A 12,214-nucleotide genomic window follows, 5' to 3' on the forward strand; every position below is an offset into this window, starting at 1 on the left:
TGTCATAATGGCCGGTTTTTAGTTACTTATAATATTTTAGCATCTTTTTTAGCACATTTCAAAATTATTTAGCATATTTCTGGCATAATTTAGACATAAGTCTGGCATTTTTTCAAATTCCGAGTTGGCAACACTGCGTGTTACTTTTAACATGTCGCCAAAATCGATTAAAAATAATAGTGAGTGAAACCTTATTGATTGAAAGATTTTGAAATATGTCTCACGATAGTTTAATTTCGATCATTGATCTATATTTGATTGTAAAAACCACAAATATTATATGGAGTGCAGAGTGGGGTCTAATTAAAACCGCAATACGATAGCGTAACCTTCTGTTCATTTTTGTGTTAGTCCATCCGGCCCCTATTCTATTTTCTTTTCACAAAATCCGTGACTGCCCTTTCTGTAAGTAAACAATTGGTTATTCGTGCAATAAGAGAAAAAAAATATCTTGATTGCTTAAACATTTTAATATTGATACCCGAGCAAGCGAAAGATTCCAAAATTGAACCACGAGCGTAGCGACTAGCGAGTGGTTCGAAAAATGGAATCTTGAGCGTTGCGAGGGTTGCGACTGTTCATCACACGAACAAAAGGAAAATACTAACTGTAAAATATCAAACAAAAACAAAGCAAATCTATTCAAAATGAATGTTTATTAGTGGGGCAGAGCGCTCGAACAAATTGTCGTAAATGTGAACACGCTGGACAAAAGCACTAATTATTTTTCAGACACTTGTTAGGTTCATAGCTTTTAAGTTTTTGATAGGAACCAACTCCTCCGTCGGCCATTTTGAATAATAGTTAATTTATAATATCTCGAGTTCTAAGTCACTTAAGGGGCCCACTGACTATCAGTCCGCCGGACGATATCGGCCTGTCAGTTAGAACAAAAATTTGACAGCTCCGAACAACTGACAGGCGGACTGATAGTCTGTGGGCCCCTTTAGAATCACAAACTTGGTGTCTAAATATACATATTTGGGGTCAGGGAATTCATCTAGATAAGTATTTTAACATATCTCTATTACTTGAAAATACAAAATTGGTGTTAATTTATATATTTGGTTTAAGTTATGTTAAAAAAAACAATTATTAACGTTATTATATAATAAGTAAGAGTAATACATAGTCTGCGGAAATTTCAAGTGTCCACATATACATATATTACGGTTCTATACCGATTCCCAGGTAGCAAAATGACGTCATTTTGCTACCTGGGTTGTTATGGGCGGGCAAAAAACGCCATAAAATTACGTTTCGTGTATGAGAGCACTGTTTAATTTTTAATTTATTTTTATTTTTATGAATGTATGTTAAAGCAGCAATAGAAAAACAACTGTGAAAATTTGAACTGTCTAGTTATTGCTGATACGCAGACAGCCGGATGGACAGCGGAAACTTCCCAGGTAGCAAAATGACGTCAAATGACGTCAGCGACGTCATAATGACGTAATAATGCCGTCATTATGACGTCGCTGACGTCATTTTACGTCATTTTGCTACCTGGGTTAGGAACAGGGTTCTGTTTGATATCCTTTGGGAACTCGACTCAAAAAAATATCTAGTTGAATTCCTTGGCCCCAAATATATTCATATTCATATTTATTTATTGCATCCATGGTACACAGGTGTTACATATATAATAGTTTCACATGGGCCCTGGTAGGGCAAGGCAATTATCTTAAATCTAAAGATTAATTTATATATTTGACAGTGTCTTATTTAACTTTTAATAATTTCATAGTTGTATTATATAATATATAGTTATTATTATTATTTATTGCTGCAAAATTAAAAAGTAACAAATATGCAAACTTGGTACCAACATACGACTTTGTTCCGGTCGCTATAGAAACGGCAGGGCCTTGGTGTGCGGAGGCCAAAACATTTATAAAAACTTTGGGGCGACGTTTGAGGGATAGGGGCTGCGACCCCCGTTCCGGCTCTTACCTAGTCCAGCAAATATCGCTGGCCGTGCAACGCGGCAATGCCGCTAGCATTTTTGGCACGTTTGGACCAGGTGACAGTCGGAACGGGACATAGGCCTTTTATATACCTACCTATACATTGCCTGATAATTTCATAGTTCTATTATATAATATATTATGATCTATATATCTTAACAGTATGTACATACAAGCAAAAATATTTGTTTATATAAATAAATGTTTATTTTTATAGTTATTTTTAAAGTCAATAACTGATTTTATTTTACCAAAATTTATAAAATTAAAATTAAAATATATATTATATATATAGACACTAAGTTTGTGATTCTACGTTATTTAGAACTCGAGATTTTAATTACAATATATATATAATATAATATATTTATTGCTTTCACATTGGTAAAATTACAGATGTTCTTAATCGATAATGTATCACAACATGACACCCTGTAAGGGTATTGCAATTTTATCTATCTACTCTAAACTAATACATATGTAAATTAAACACAGAGATAACATTACACAAAAGTTATACCTATCTAAGCTATGTAATTATCACTTATATGTCTATTTATGGTATTTATTACAATCAAAATATTCTTGTATAGAATAAAAACAATTACTCGTTAAATAATTTTTCAAGCAGTTAGCAAATTTTAATGATATATAGTTTGTCTAAGGACTGTCTCATTTCAAACATAGACACAGATAATCATACTATCTTTGTCTTACACTAGTACTAGCACCTAAAAAAACCGGCCAAGTGCGAGTTGGACTCGCGTTCCAAGGGTTCCGTACATTATACACAATTTAAACAATGTATTTTTTATGTGAACCGTGAGTGAAATGTCTTTAAAAAACCCGTAGGGGTCGGATCAAAAACTAAGTAATTAAGTCCGACTCACGCTTGACTGCACATTTCTAATAGGTTTTCCTGTAATCTATATTTATTTTGTGTATTATTTTCAAAATTTTAGACCCAGTAATTTCGGAGATAAATTTTTTGCCTATTTTCTTGAATAACTTCTAGATTGTTTATTTTAAAATTATAAAAAAATATGTTTGTGATTCTCACAATGAGCTCTTTCATTTGATATGTAACACGATATAGGTAGTTTGAATTTTTTTATTTTTTTATTTTCTCATTTACCCCCCAAAAGTGCCCCCCTTGTTTAAAATTAATTTGTTTACGTTACATGACCGTCTTTGGGTCACAAACTTACATATGAATACCAAATTTCAACTTAAATGGTCCAGTAGTTTCGGAGAAAATAGGCTGTGACAGACGGACAGACAGACAGACGCACGAGTGATCCTATAATGGTTCCGTTTTTTCCTTTTGAGGTACGGAACCCTAAAAAAACGGATGAGTATAGTTTTTTGGTTCTTACGTATACGTATAGTTTAAAATGGCCGCCATAAAATTAAAGATGGCCGACATTCTATCAAAAACTTAAAGCTATGGACCCTTAGTACCTAAAAAAAACCTGAAACTGCCCTACTATTAGACGGAGTACGTCACTTTCTTGGGACGTCTAAGAATGCCACTTTATGCTAAAAAAAGTGACGAAGTCAGTGAGTGACTTCCTGAGAAAGTGACCTACCTACTCCGCCTAACGAGTATCTGGGGTATTATAAAAGGCTTATTATTTTCGCGGCGACAGAAAAATTAAAGAGCAGCAAACTATTTGCAACTAAAATAATAACTTGTCAGCGATTAAATATGTTGGCAATCATTTATATTAAATGAGCTTTAAACTAAGTATATTTTAAAATTCAAATAATGGCAGCTAATTTAAGGTAGCAGAAATAATAAACAAGATTACTGAAATCATAGGCGAGGTACTATAAATAATGACTTGGCGACTAATATTAGCAGAAGGATAACAAACTTTATATTAGTGGCAACTACAGGTCTCCATCTAAAAAAGCATTTTGGGCTTTGATTTGCTGGCAGCTTAAATATTAAAATGGGTGCTATATAAAAGTAATGGGGAGTTATTTTTTTAGTTTTCGAAACCATAATGTAATGAAGACGGCGACAAGCGCGTTCGTTTGAAGTGGCGTGCGGATCGCGTAAAATGGGAATCTAAAATTACACTAAATCAGTAGGTAGGTTAGGTTCGTTAGGTAGCTTTAAATGCCCGAAGGGCAAACCGCCCAGAAATAGGAGCCACGCGAAGCGGGGCTCCGTCTAGTTAGCTGGCCACTAAATAAAAGTATAGACCAAAATTATTATTTATACATGCAATTTTCAGCTTTGATTAAAGCTCTTAAAGTGTCGCACAAAGTATTTTTTTTATGACCTTGATTTATTTTATATGCAATCTCCATTGAACAATTAGAGTAGGCCATTTTCAACTTTTTATCCGCTGTCATGTTTCCGCTTAATTAGTTAATTCAGTCGCCAAAACAATAACTCGATGCTAGTTTATATTGAAACAAATCCGAAAATTGATTACTTAGCTGCTACTTTTTACTTTATACTAGTCTCCGCAATTAGTCGCCAACTTATTATTTTTGCTACCCCCTTTAATTTTTTATAAATCCCTAAATCAGATTAATTTGTCGCCGCGTTAAATACATGCCATTATAAAATACTTACTCTTCTGAATACAGGGCGTCCTTGGTCCTGATGGTGACTGCTGATAGGTCTGGATAAACCGATTGAGTAACAGACGAGTCTACTACCCACGCCCAGGGCGCGTAGCCGATTTCATGAATATTCCGACCTATAACCAAACGTCAGTTTTTTTCTATTAAAATATTGTACTGTCCAATATTGATAATTTGATAAAAATACATGAATAAATGTAGTTGTAATGTTTGTGGTTGGAATGTTTTACTTCGATAGGTGACTGCAAACAATAGTTTTTAGCATCGATAAAAATTTTCTAGGTATTTGTTCACGATTATTCTCTTTTTCTCAATTTCCATGGTCGAAAACTTTAAAATGCATAAAGCCAGCAATAGTTATTTGTTATACAAGGGTGCAAAGTTGTATTTTACCCGCGAGCATGGAATTCTATAGTTGAACCACGAGCGAAGCGAGTGGTTCTAAAATAGAATCCTGAGCGTAGCGAGTGATCAAAACACAGAAGTAAAAAACATTTGCACCCGTGTGTAACACAAAACTTTTCCCCTCACTATAGCTAGGAAAGTGCAACATCCACAGGCGTTAGATCATCTTCATCACTGGAAGTGGAATCACTCATTTTTTTACGATAATACGATATTATAACAGAAAACTCTGGAAGTTGTGTATTTTACGTGTCGGAGTCGGAATTTTTGTTGACAATGTTAACGTTTCTGACGATGCGTTTTAAAATTGCATCGACTCAACTTGTGCGTTCAGAATTACATTCAACATCATTTAAAAAAACAAATGTTTCTTATGGAATTTAAGGTTTAGGACTTAAAATCATTAAATAAAGCTAAATTTGGTATTTTTTATTAAATTCTCAAACCATTTATTTAATGATAATTATTATCGAACGAACCATTATTATGAGCGTTTTACGTTTTGTTATCTGTCAAAAGCTACTTAAACACGCTCCATCCAAGGTCAAATTACTTTCCCCAGTAGTGGATAAAATAATTTGACCTTGGATGGAGCTTGTTTAAGTAGCTTGACAGATAACAAAACGTAAAACGCTCATAATAATGATTCGTTTGATATTAATTATCATTAAACAAATGGTTTGAGAATCTAATAAAAAATACCAAATTTAGCTTTATTTAATGATTTTATGTCATAAACCTTAAAGTTCCATAAGAAACGTTTGTTTTTTAATAATGATGTTAAATATAATTCTGAACGCACAAGTTGAGTCGATGCAATTTCAAAACGCATCATTGACATTTCATACGTCAGAAATGTCAACATTGTCAACAAAATTTTTACTTAAAAACTTCTTACGTAAAAATACAGAATTTCCAGTTTTTTGTTATAATATCGTAAAAAAATGAGTGATTTCAGTGATGAAGATGATCTAACGCCTGTGGATGTTGCACTTTCCTCGCTATAGTGAGGTGAAAAGTTTTGTGTTACACACGGGTGCAAATGTATTTTACTTCTCGTGTGTCGAAACACTTGCTACGCTCAGGATTCTATTTTAGAACCACTCGCTTCGCTCGTGGTTCAACTATAGAATCCTTTCGCTGGCTCGTGTTTCAATTCCACACTCGCGGGTAAAATACAACTTTGCACCCTTGTATAACAAATAACTATTTCACAATGAATACTTTGAGGTTGGTGATTGAACTGTAATTGTAATTTTTTTCACGCCATGAAATTTTTTTTACCACAACTAATTATGTAACAATTCTATATGAACTGTTCTTTATCGCTATGTGTATGGTGTATGTAGGTAGTTGATAGATGAGAATATATAATTCTGTTGATAATATATAATTTTGTCCACATATGGTGTAACTGGAGTTATGGGACTAGAGTTGTGCCGTTCCCGGTAACATTCCCCATTTTGTACGGGGAAATTTCACACTCGGTAACATTCCCCATACTAAATGGGTAATGTTACCGGGAACGGCACAACTCTATATGGGACACTTACCATCACTATCTACATACATTCCATCGTAAGTTTTGCGGGTTAAATCCGTGTATAGGAGCTTGTAAGTTGTATAGTCGATCTCATTCAGTATCTCTCTGATGACGTCGTGCTCCACCTCGTTATCTATCACTATTAACTGGCCCCCTTCTGCTATGCAATTGGCTTTTGCGCCGACATAATTTGTATTGTTCTCCAGCATCAAACGGTAGCAACTGCCCGTTCGGCTGATTCTGTTGACCCATTCTGAAAGTAGGTAATAAAGACTGAAAGGTCGGTCGGACAGACAATACAAAATAATAGTCAGGGCATAAGGTCGACCGGGATAAATGCGTCTTTTGAAGACATATTCGAAACTCAAAATATTATAATTAATATAGCTGTTTGCATTGAAAGTTCAGTGACCACAATTCGAATAGTTCTAAAAAATCTTTAAAAGACTCATTTACCTCAAGCAAAGATAGATATAACTCCGTAATAGATGGATGCAGTCTAAGGAAAAAACGTGCCTCGAAAATCAAGAAAATTTGATTCTCGTTCAGAGGGCGCTACTAGCTTTGGCCTACTGTCGTATAGATGGCGTTTACGATTTCGTTTGTTATTTAACAATCTTAACGCATATCAGTGAAAGAACATGGATCAAAATCATAAAAATAATTAATGCAAATAAAAAAAATCATTTATCCATATTTAATTACATTTTATTGTATTTTTATAAATCTTCATTTTTAGTTTTAAAGTGTGTCGACAGATGGCAGTGAATTTACTGGGGTTACAAAATTTACTATGACAGTACCGCTCTAGTATAATCATAGAGTAACTTATATATTTATAAAAATACGATAAAATGTATTTAAATATGGATAAATGATTTTTTTATTTGCAATAATTATTTTTATATGATTTTGACCCATGTTCTTTCACTGGTATGCGTTAAAATTATAAATAACAAACGAAACAGTCAACGCCCTCTATACGAGTGTAGGCCAAAACTAGTGGCGCCATCTGATCGAGAATCAAATTTTCGTGATTTTCGAGGCACGTTTTTTCCTTAGACTGTATTCATCTATTACGGAGTTATATCTATCTTTGGTATAAGTTACTCTATGCCTCAAGTGACTTTTTATCCCGTTTGACCTTAAAATATCCTCGGACCGATAAATTGACTTGGGAAAAATGAGCATGTATGCCCGAGTTTTATAGGTACTCTGCTTTTCAGATCGATTGCGAGGAAAATAACCAGATATATCATATACATCATATATAAAAGGGGTATTTGACTAGTGAATTAGACCAAGAAAAGTCTGCAGTGATTTTGACAGCACACGCAGTGCCAGTGTTATTTATACGTCATAATTTCATAGAAGTTTGACGTTTAAAATAACACCTGTACTGCAATTAAAATTTGAGTTTAAATTGATTTGTTATACAATTTCCATTCTGATATTTGACTCCATTCCATAAATAACGATACTTTTGCCTGAATTGTTAATTGAAAGTACCCTCAAGAAATACTATAAAAATGTATACTGTCATGTTTTTAAAAAACCACATGCATTTTACTTTTCTCGTATTCGAAATGAAAAGTAGTGTTTAGCTCGGGTGAAAGGCATCATTTCAGCCTCGGACTATTGGCGCTCTTACTGCGTTCGAGCTCCAAAATACCTCGGCAGAAATGAGTGCTTTTCATCCCTTGGTTAACAATCTACTATTGCTTGTGTAGTTGTGGGGGCACCATCAGTGAAGTTAGGGTTCCCTACGGTAGATACTTATATACAAAACCCTTATTTTTAATTAATTGCAACAGTGATAATGGGGTTCGGTGATGATGGTGTACTTACTTTTAGCGGTATCATCTTCGGGGTTCATTACGCCGCATTGGTTGTTATACCTTTCATCTGAAGTGAAAAATGGCGTCGTTAGTTAGTTAAGTAAACATTTTCCGCGCATAAACAAGGACATACGACGCGCACACGTGTAGCAGTGCCTAATATTGTACCCTCAAGTTGGACCGCTGAAGTAGGTGGGCCCTGTACGTCATGCGGTGACTAGTGTGACAAGCGCTCGCGTTTGATAATCCATTCACCACAACCGTATGCACCTATTTCAGCGGTGTACGTAGCGGCTCCAATATGCACACCCTCGTGTTCCGCATTCCCTTGTCTACGCTGGGAGCAAACGGTTATTGATTGTAGAACAGGTGTGGTCTAAGAGCTGCTGCACCAGATGGCGCCGCATATTTTGTAGTCGCTGACTTGCCAGACGTCAGTCAGTTACAGTGAAGGTATTAAACATGGACACAGTAAAGTGACAGAATATGCGTGCACGCGCAGCCTTACTGCCCGTGAGTTATGGCAGTGTGTACACGTTCTGTCAGTTTGTTCGTGTCGATATAAAACACCTCGACTGCAGCACACAATGTGCGGCGTCGCGCGGCGGCACCTTCAGCTGACAGCTGGCAGGCTCGAGGCACCAATATTTCTTACACTATACCTTTTCTACTATTAATAACTATTGCTGAGTTTAATGGCATGATCGGGATGAGTCTCCTACTGTCGTCACACTCGTTGCGAGTGGGACAGCGGCTGTGGCAATAGTAGCGAGAATTATAAATATGAATGCAAATGAAATAACACTTAACATATCAGAATCAGAATCAGAAATTTATTAGTAAAATATCTACATTAACCTAGAGTGCCCTACCTACGAGCCTACCTAACAATACCCTACCCTACCTAATACCCTACCCTACCTAATTGTTCCGATTTTCCGATGGGTATTGTACAATTTTTAAGGAAGTAAGTGCAAAAATGTATTGTTTTAATACTTGTCTGCACTTGTACAGGATTCTTAAAAACTAAAGTAAATAAATAGTCTTAATACTAGGTGTATTACATACCTAGAGCAGTAAAGTGAGACATGTGTCGGATCACATTAAATTGCACTAAAATGTGATCTGAGATTATCTTATTGACTGTCCGAGGTGTGTATACTATTGTTCTGTTCGACGGAGCCGGAAAGCGTCAACTTCGTTAGCGTTTAAAGTTGACGTTTTCCGGTCGGAAAACAGACACAATACATCACTTACCTGTCTTCTGAAAATAAAAGAGATAGCAACACAAAGTGTGTCAATTAGTATAAAAACAGTGTTATATATGACATGTAGGTATGTATATACAACGTACTGTTTTACCTAAGTGGTTATGCTCTTACTGTGCCGCTCACGACATCGCAATAGTTAAAAAAGTCAAGTAAATGACAAAAAAATATTTTTATGTATCTGAAAATAAAATATTAGTTAGATATCTCAGATATCTGTAATATGTATCTTCCGGCCGTCAACTTTCGACCATCGTTACTCCCCAGGTAGCAAAATGACGTCGCTGACGTCATAATGACGTATAAATGCTACTGGGGTCTCATATTACTTTATGTACAAATGATGCTTTGTAGGCAACACTTGCATATATATATGCAGTATTGTAATTACTAAAAATAATTGCTTCTGAAATGCATTGATTGGATTTATAATTAAAATCTATATTCAATCACAAAATCAATAAATGCAATTTATTATTTAATCAAAACCAAACATAAAATGTACGTAACTGCTTTTTTCAATTAGGTACAAAAGCTGATTATTTTTATAGTTACCTATGTAGGCCATAATTAGGACTAGATACCTATCTAGTACCTAAGTATGTACTTACTTAGGTTCATACAATATAAATTGTAAAAAGGTTCTAACTCAATAAAGTGATTAGACATGACTTACATGGTTTAGATTTAACCTCCATAGCTCTTGATATCTATCATATGATTGCCAATAGTCATTAACTTAGAAACCTATGAACTCGAGGAAAACAACTGGTACATGCAGTCAGCTTCAAACAAATAGAGACAGCATGGAGACTATATAAATGAGCAAAATCACTATGTATGAAAAGTGTCCATCAAAAAACAGTAATTAGGCGGCGCCACCATACACCGAAATACTACCAAAAACAACCTACGTAATTTGGTCGGGTTATTTGTTGCCTTATATGGTTCATGTTATACTCATGTCCCAGAGCCTAACTAGCGCCACCGGAGAGATTAGGATTATTAGGAACTATTATTTAAAGCTGAAAGCGGTCACTTTTGCAACAATTCTGCCATAAGAGATTGGCATCCTTTCTATACCATCCATAAGTGACAGCCAAAGTAATCAAATATGTGGTATTTTGTATAAAAAGGGACTTTATTGTCGATGGCGCTTACGCCATCATTAACGATGCTCCGATATAGATACAATGCCGCGCGACGCTGTGCGGCGTAAGCGCCATAGACAATAAGGTCCCTTTTCATAGAAAATGCCCCATATATTGGGACTACACCTTTAACTTATTGTAGCAAAACGAGGGATTGACAAAATGAAATATCGATATAAATGTTATCGATAAGCAAGGAAAAAATAAAAGAAAATTATGGCGAGTTATAAGAATATAAATCAAATGCAAATCGGCATATACATTTCCTCTCATCATCATCATCATTAGGCCTTGTGCATCTTTACAGATGATTTAAGCAGCATTTCTTCTATACCTATAATATGTACAGATGATTTAAGCAGCATTTCTTCTATACCTATAATATGTACAGATGATTTAAGCAGCATTTCTTCTATACCTATAATATGTATACACCGTGTTTATTTTTTACACGACTGCCCAAAAAAAGGAGTGAATTGTTATATCCGTTAATTTGAAGGGTACATTCCTGACCTAAAATCAAGTAACTTTCTCCGACACCGATATTTTTATTAACTCCATTTCGCAATAAAATCTAGTATTTTATAATCTGTGATATGTACCTACCATAGAGTAACTTATACTAGGGCGGTACTGTCATAGTAAATTTTGTAACCCCAGTAAATTCACTGCCATCTGTCGACACACTTTAAAACTAAAAATGAAGATTTATAATAATACGATAGAATGTATTTAAATATAGATAAATGATTTTTTTTATTTGCATTAATTATTTTTATGATGTTAAAATTGTTAAATAACAAACGAAACCGTCAACGCCATCTATACGACTGTAGGACAAAACTAGTAGCGCCCTCTGAACGAGAATCAAATTTTCTTGATTTCCGAGGCACGTTTTTTCCTTAGACTGTATCTATCTATTACGGAGTTATATCTATCTTTGGTACCTACCTACCTAAATACTTAGTTATAATCATATATAATCAAATACCTATGTCATGTGTGACATGTAACATTATTTATAATTTTATCAATAAAAGATCTCAATCTTGATCCTGACTGACTGTAAAGGGGCCCACTGACTATCAGTCCGCCGGACGATATCGGCCTGTCAGTTGGAACAAAAATTTGACAGTTCCGCACAACTGACAGGCCGATATCGCAGCGGACTGATAGTCAGTCATTATATAGTTCCCGATTCGCCGGATTCTTGTCTTGCCGGATACCTGGCCGCGTAGCCAACATGCCAATCGCTTACGCTTCGTAGCGATCGAAACGCAACTGTCACTGTTGCACTAATATGGAAGAGTGATAGAGACATGAAGCGTTTTGTTGTCGTAACGATAGTTAACTTGGCTAGGCCGGCTGTTTCGCCGGATTCACATTCCGGGAACTAATCCGTATATCCTAGTCCTGTAAAACGAATTTCTCGTAGGCTTAG

General features: G+C 35.2%; 2 long non-coding RNA genes across 2 annotated transcripts in view; one reads left to right on the forward strand and one right to left on the reverse strand.

The window, feature by feature from the left end:
• LOC134754592 (uncharacterized) overlaps window positions 1-12,214 on the forward strand; it is a 363,458-nt gene that overhangs the window by 90,638 nt on the left and 260,606 nt on the right. The gene's annotated exons all lie outside the window — the stretch shown is intronic.
• LOC134754657 (uncharacterized) lies at window positions 226-5,244 on the reverse strand. Its single transcript, XR_010128957.1, has 3 exons — window positions 5,100-5,244; window positions 4,558-4,684; window positions 226-403 (listed from the first exon to the last, which is right to left on the reverse strand). It is a non-coding gene; the product is annotated as an uncharacterized LOC134754657 (long non-coding RNA).

Source organism: Cydia strobilella, chromosome Z (assembly GCF_947568885.1).
Source record: "Cydia strobilella chromosome Z, ilCydStro3.1, whole genome shotgun sequence".
Lineage (NCBI taxonomy): Eukaryota > Metazoa > Arthropoda > Insecta > Lepidoptera > Tortricidae > Cydia > Cydia strobilella.